Here is a 7,114-nt window from a genome sequence, read left to right on the forward strand (position 1 = left end):
AGGCCACTAGTGACCTTGTGAGGATATGTCAGAAAGAGGATCATCTGCTTTCAGATGACAGTGGACTATGGGTAACTGAAGCTGTGGAAAGCAAAACCATGGATAAGGAGGACCACTGTCCTCAAACTTAGGAAACTAGATGTAGAGAGGAATAAATGTGCATGTTGGTGGTTTTCTCTCTTCAGAGACTAAACATCAAAAAGTCACTCTGGTGACAAAATACTGTTCAAGACGACAGAGAAAGAACAACCTCCAACTTACCATGATTTAGGAAGAAATCCAAAAAGGAAAAAAGAAGAAAGAAAAGAAGAAAATTTTACACTTGATTAAGCTAATTTTTAGTCATTGTGTACTTAATTTTTGCTTATTTGATTTAATAAGTCAACATATATTATTTTATTCCAATGGCTTCTTCCCTTTTCTTTAAAAGCACAACAAATAAATACTATACTGTTGGTATTAAACGTAGAGTGATTCATATTATTTAGATTTAAACCAATGAGTTAGAGGTAGTAAAATTTGAATATTCTAGTTTATTTAAAGCAAATATTTAAAATAAAATAATAAATATATTGTACATTTAGATTTACATGGTAAATACAAAATCAGTAAAGTCCCTCAGATAGTATAAGTATATGCAAATCTACCTAAATAAAACATTAATAATTTAAAATCAATTCTTGTAAGTTAAATTATCCAGAAATATTATGTCCTTCATCTAAATTTGAAGTCTGATTCAAGAATTATGGAAACATTCATTACTTTGAGAAATCCCAGAAGTTACCATGGTTTCAAGTGGAGTTGATTTAACTTGGTTTTATTGGGTGTAGAGTTACACACAAACGGCGAATCAATCACATTTTAAAAATTTATATTAGCATTATGCAGAAAAGTTCTCAATAACCTAGGCAAATACATTGATTATCTTTGATCTACTCATACAACCATGTCAAATTTCAACTTTGAGTCTTGTATTTGTTAGTACTGTGTGAACATTGCAGAGAATTAACCAGAATAACCCAAGTTAAGAAACCTACTTTACTCAATTTATTATTTTAATTTTCCATATATTCTGCTTAACTTGATTATGGTTACAGTTTATGTCTCCCAAATTTTCTACCGAAAATGAGAAGGAGCAATGATAGTTCTTTACAATATCTACAATAGACGTTTGCTCCTTATGTATCAGTTATACATTCTTACATTACAAACTGGCAATATTTGCATCATGCAACAAAGAAGAATCAACATGTCTAATGAAAGACTGCTTCCTGGAAAGTGAAATTTACGTTTAATCTATTTTTAAAACCTGGACTGTCAAATTATCTCAATATCTTCTGTTACAGTAAATCAACAAAGATTCCCAATCAATAAACTGATGTACTGAACATAATAACTCATGTCTATGCACTCTACATTCTGATACTTTGGAGAGGTCATTCCATTAATAAATGCTGAATTTCCCACACTTTGCTTGCTAGTGCAGTAAACTACATTGATGCCAATTTCAATTCCTTAAAAGCCTCGGTGTTAGAACATCTAAAAGAATTGCTTTTGTTTTAAAGGACATGAACCAGCCAACTGAGCTGTCATACGCTTTATGCTATAATGCAAAGAATAATGTAATAAATCAAATGTAAAATGTGATTGATGATAGAATACTGGCTATAAAAAATACAAGATTTAGAGAAATATTATTTCATATAGGGTAATATTTTTAAAAAGCATATGGAACACTCATTCAAGGACCTTGGTAATTGCCATAAATAAAGGAGGGGAGGGAGGGGAGGGAGACAGAGAGAGGGGGAAAAGGAGGGGGTATGAGAGAGAGAAAGAGAGAGAGAGTGCACTGCAAAATTTCTGAGCATCAGCAGGGCTCTGAAGTGCTTAGACATGTCATTTAATGCTGAATTCCTTGTTGTGAAGCAATGTTGTATTATACCTTGTAGCCTATTGCTAAATTCTGTCCTGAAGTCAAAATGTTACTCAACTTTATGTATTTGTGCATCATGGAGAGTATGGAGAATCAAGGCTGCTTTCCAAAAGAAGGGGGAGCATACAGAGAGCACATGGTTTGGTAAAGTGCTCTATAATGTTACTGACAAACTCTCTACTATATCCCTCTGCTACCAGGGATTGTTCTATGAGGGCATTTCAACTCCCAAAGGCAGTCATTATTTTCAAGAAATGCTCTATCTGAGTCCTTAAAATGAGGTAAAATCTAATTTTATTTTATTCACTCTTACTCAATTTCCAGTTTCCCCTTTCTTTAAATCCACCACCAATGTGGTAATGTTTAACAAACATCTCTTAGTACTGGAGAGGTTAGATCATCACATGCACTTCAAGAGAAAAATGGGATAAAAATATAAAGACATTTGTGAAAACATAGCATCTTTATTCTTTAAAAGATCAAGTTACTTTTTTTTGGCAAGAAGTTGCATTGATAGTAAAGAGTTAAGTGAAAGTTATTTTGAAACAATTTTTTTACGAAACTCTCAGGTTATTTAACTGATCAATGTTAATATAACATTAAGGATAATGCATTCCCAGCAATCGGCAACTTTAATGTGATAGATGCTTTCTTACAATGTTTGCCTTTTGAGTTAGTTGAAGTGAGCAGTGACAAAGGAGGTATGGCAAAGGCAAAAATGGCCTCATGCTTTAGATATCCTTACGAAAGACAACACAACTGGATTTGAAAGGGCTCCAAGTCTCATACTAAAATATCAAGTGAAGTGAGGCTGCTGTTTAGCAAGAAAGGAAGAAGTGAAGAGAGGTGACCCTGAGCTGATATTGTTATCTTAGAAAACAGGCACTCCTTGTTGATTGAAATTTTCTCGTTCTTAGGCGTGAAAAAAAGAAATCTGTAATTTTGAGTATTGAACTTATTAGAGATAAAAGCAGGGAATGTTATATTAGTGCTCTGTGGACATAGCCCAATTGCTTCAACTAGAAAAAAAAGAAGGCAGATTTTAAAATGTTTAAATTTAGGGCATTTCTTTCTACCTGCATATTTCAAATTATTTTAATTATGACAAAAGAAAATTTTCTCAGTGAACTCACTGGTCTGAACAAAGTGTCAAGAAAGGGAAAATATATTTTCCTATATTTGCTTTCATTTCTCAAATATGTGTTCATGATGATATTCCTTGGGCTCTGATTTCCTTTCCAAAATATTCATAAGAGGGACCATATATACTTAGTACAATGCTTCGTCAATATCACCATTGTTCAGTATTAGCCTAACAAGAATTAGGGCACCTTTCTTGCTACTTGGTTTTTAACTTCAGCCTATTTCAGACATGACTGCTAAATATAATATGGTTAGTAAAGTGGCTTTTCTGAAACCCTAACCAGATAATATTTTAGGTTAAACAAAAGTAGAGTTTTCAAACATAGACCTGAAGTTTGGAGGTCAAATCTCTGCATAAAATTACTTATGGTTGATACAAATAATGCTTATATTTCTCTACTCATACTTTGTTACTTTATTTCAGTATTTTACAAGCATTTCTAATGTGGCAACAGTATTAGAATGCAATTTGCATAGTCGAAATCACAATGTATTATGGCTGGTGCTTTTAAAACCCAAGGGATAGACTGGAGATAGTTGGGTTTATATCCATGAGTTGTATTAATTGCTTACTATACAACACTCTTACTGATAATAACACTTAACAAAAATATGGTTCACTTTGCTGCTGAATCAGCATCATTGCTGCTAATGCTGCTCGTGTGCTGCAGCCTAGCGGAATGATTTGGTATAAAAATGACATATTCCAGGAGGACACAGTGTTATCACTTGCTGCAAAGTAGGTTAAGACATAGAAAAGAAGTCATATGTCCAAAAATCCCTTAGATAATATATACTCTGCCTCAGTTATTTGTTTATATGAGAAATTAAGTGAAGATCATGAAATGAATCCTAGAGCCTGAACAGGGTTCATATATTTTGGAATTAACCTTTCAGTTTCAAGTATACTCTTTCAAGAAAAAAAAAATCATACCTCTTTCATATTATACTTTCAAGAAAAAAAAAATCATACCTCTTTCATATTATACTTTCTTAATAATGTGCCAGAAATTTATATCTCCCTAGGTAGAAAAATCAATTTTCTATCCTTTTTTTTCTTTTTTAAAGAAAAATCTCCATATAGTAAAAAAAAAAAAATCTAATAGTGTAAAATTAAATTGAATACCTGTCTAGTACTGGTATCACCAAATAGCTAGCTTTTATAAACATCTAGGAATATCACCTAAAGCACCGTTCAGGTACCAGGGAATTTAACCACTGACCTCACATACATGCATATGTATGTGGATGCTATACACACTATATGTTCCTTCCTATTCTCCTGGCTCCCCCCCTCCACTCTCCTCCACAAGACATATAAGTGCACGGAATTCTATTCTTTGATTGGAGTCAGGGAAGGCATATGCATTCACCAGGAAAGTCAATTTGTTAGTAGCAAGTATTTGAAACCAAAAAAGTATCTGATTTCATGAAAACAGACATTGTCTCATACTTTAATAACAGCTGAAAAAAAGTGAAAGCAAATGAAAGAAGCATTTCTTTATGTTTTTATCATCAGAATGGATTCGTATTTGAAGGGTCCCTAAGACAGACACATTCTGCTTATACGTGTGTCCTCCCCCCGCCCCATAAACTACTATTTCCTTATGCATTACACACTGAATACATATGTGCCTCATTTACTACCCCGCAGGGAACAGGGACAAGGTGAATGATTTATGCAACTTATTTACCTACTTCTCTATGACACAACCTCTTCCTTTTTTCTTCATCTCTTTAACTAAAAATGAACCTAGAGCTCTTGTCAATGACATAATGTTTTCATGAAAGTTCTACTAATTAAAAATCCTCACCATACCAGACCTAAAAAAATGAGCACACTCTTGCCAAGTGTTATTCACCACAGAGAAGCTCTTGTAGCTACATTTTAAAGAAGGATAGAGAGGGGGATGGTGTAGAGGGAGAAAGTCTACTAACATATGCATTGAAGTATAACAGTTGTCAGCATCAGAGGGACAGATGATTTTTAATATAGATCCTTTAAGAAAAAAGAAGAAAAAATAATGCATTTCCCAGCAGCTGAGAGTAATGGATGTGCAGTTTTGGATAACAGAAGCTTTTACTGGAATGAAGAACCACTATTATAGGAAAGAGGTTTCTGTTTTTTGGTTTTTTTTTTTTAAGCAAAAGATGATAGGTCAGTTTTAAAATGATGTTTGTCTTTGATTGCACCTGTAGACCCCCTTCCCCTTTTTAATGATAAGGAGGTGGTAGGTTTTTATTATAGCGACGTAAAAACACTTTCGGACTACTGCTTTTGCCCATACTTACAGTGTTATCAGTAGTTACTTGTTGGGGACATGCATTTGGACATGCAATGTGCTGCATTAATTTAACACCACATAAAATATGGATTTTATTGCAGCAGAGACAATAAATGCTGCAATTGCTGACTACATGCATTTAGACCCCTTCGTCCCCTTTCCCCTCTCACTTCTGACTCAGATACACAATGTGAATGTAGGAATTATGCCTCTTCTATTTCTGATGAATGCCAATCTATTTTATTTATGTAGATGCTTAGTGGCCATTGACAGTTTCAAAGAATCTGTCTTCTGCCTGTCATTTCTCTTTATATTGAACGTATGATGAACTATGACCAGAAATAAGTGCAGAGTGGATCCATTCATATGGAATGCAAAGTAATGTTAGATGATGCTAGAGTTCACAGCAACAAGGTTATCTCTTCAACTGATTTTTAAAATAAAGACGAACAAGTATAAGCATGACAAATTACACTCCATGATATATTTTTGGCATTTGTTCAGAGTGAATGAATTCACAAACTCTAATATCATGACCCACTGTTGAGCATAATATATAATTTATCTAGTTTTACATTACCTCTTAGAGATATTCAAAGCAGTTGTTTCTAGAATCTAATATAGAGAGTTTTATGCTTATTGATTTCATCATGTGTTAAAGATAATTATTTGGAAATAATTGTTAAATACAACTTAAAAACAAACATTTCCCATCCCCCAGGGAAAGAAAATAAAAGACCTTAAGGAGGTTAGGGGGAAAAAAAGGGGGGGGGGGGGGATTGAGAGATGAAGTCTTCCTACCTTTTTTATCAGCTTCTGGATAACGGAAGTTGGTTCCAGCCAAAATCACCCTGGAGAAATTGTCACTACGTCCCCTTTTTGTTTGTTTTCGGCTGTTATTTTCTATCACTGATGCTACTTCAATCTAACTCAAGCTTTCTCTCAGCATCACTTTCAACTCTGGACGGCAGGGAACCGAAGAACACGGGGGCGAGCTCTCTCTGATTGGCTTTCATTCAGGGCTTCTGATTAAGGGGGGAAAAAAGGAGAGGAGGGGAAAAAAGCCCTTCCTCACCCGGAGAGAAAGGTTCTGCTGATAGAGCGGCAGTACTCGCCATGGGAAGGTTAGAGACTGGGGAAGTGCTGGCTTTTGCTAGCACACAGCTATTTGCAAGTGAATGCGAAGGGGAGGGCGCATCTGAGACGAGGGCTGGGGATGAAAGGCTTCCCCTCCCCCGCAGGGCAGAAAGACTCTCTGTTTCGAGGCTAAGGTAATCAACCCAATCTAATCCGGCTGCGTCCCTAACGCAATCTCAGGAACTGGACCGCTTCTTGCAATTCTTCTTTAATAGACACTTCTTCTTCTGACATATATATTCCTGCACCATCCTCACACCAGACTACTGAAATACAAGTATTAACGGAGTGCCAAGTCACGTTGCAGCCAGATCTGATACGTTACCAGAGTGATTTGGGTGGAGGTTTATGATTTTTATTTATTTTTGCTTGCAGTGAACTTTCTTTTTTGATTCTCCAGATACCTTATTTTTATTACTTATTGCCATACGAGATCATACCTTACTGATCGTTTTGGAATGTCTGTGAGGCAGTCCTGTCTCCTTAATCTTACATGCATTGCATTTTTATATTCTGCAGATAAAATATTTTATTCATAACTTAAATATGCAATTAATGCCATTACAATCTTTAGACTTTGGACTTGTCACAGTCTCCTTTATATATATATATATAT

At 34.9% G+C, this 7,114-nt stretch overlaps 1 protein-coding gene across 1 annotated transcript in view; it reads right to left on the reverse strand.

Moving 5' to 3' along the window:
• The window catches only part of CDH10 (cadherin 10), a 171,696-nt gene extending 165,087 nt beyond the window's left edge, over positions 1 to 6,609 (reverse strand). Inside the window, exon 1 of the mRNA XM_032861911.1 lies at positions 6,163 to 6,609. The gene's annotated coding sequence lies outside the window, so the exon portion shown is untranslated. The remainder of the gene's footprint in view (positions 1 to 6,162) is intronic.
• Between the last annotated feature and the right edge of the window lie 505 nt (positions 6,610 to 7,114).

This window comes from Lontra canadensis, unplaced genomic scaffold (genome assembly GCF_010015895.1).
Source record: "Lontra canadensis isolate GAN:19392208 unplaced genomic scaffold, GSC_riverotter_1.0 scaffold22, whole genome shotgun sequence".
In the NCBI taxonomy this organism is placed as follows: Eukaryota; Metazoa; Chordata; class Mammalia; order Carnivora; family Mustelidae; genus Lontra; species Lontra canadensis.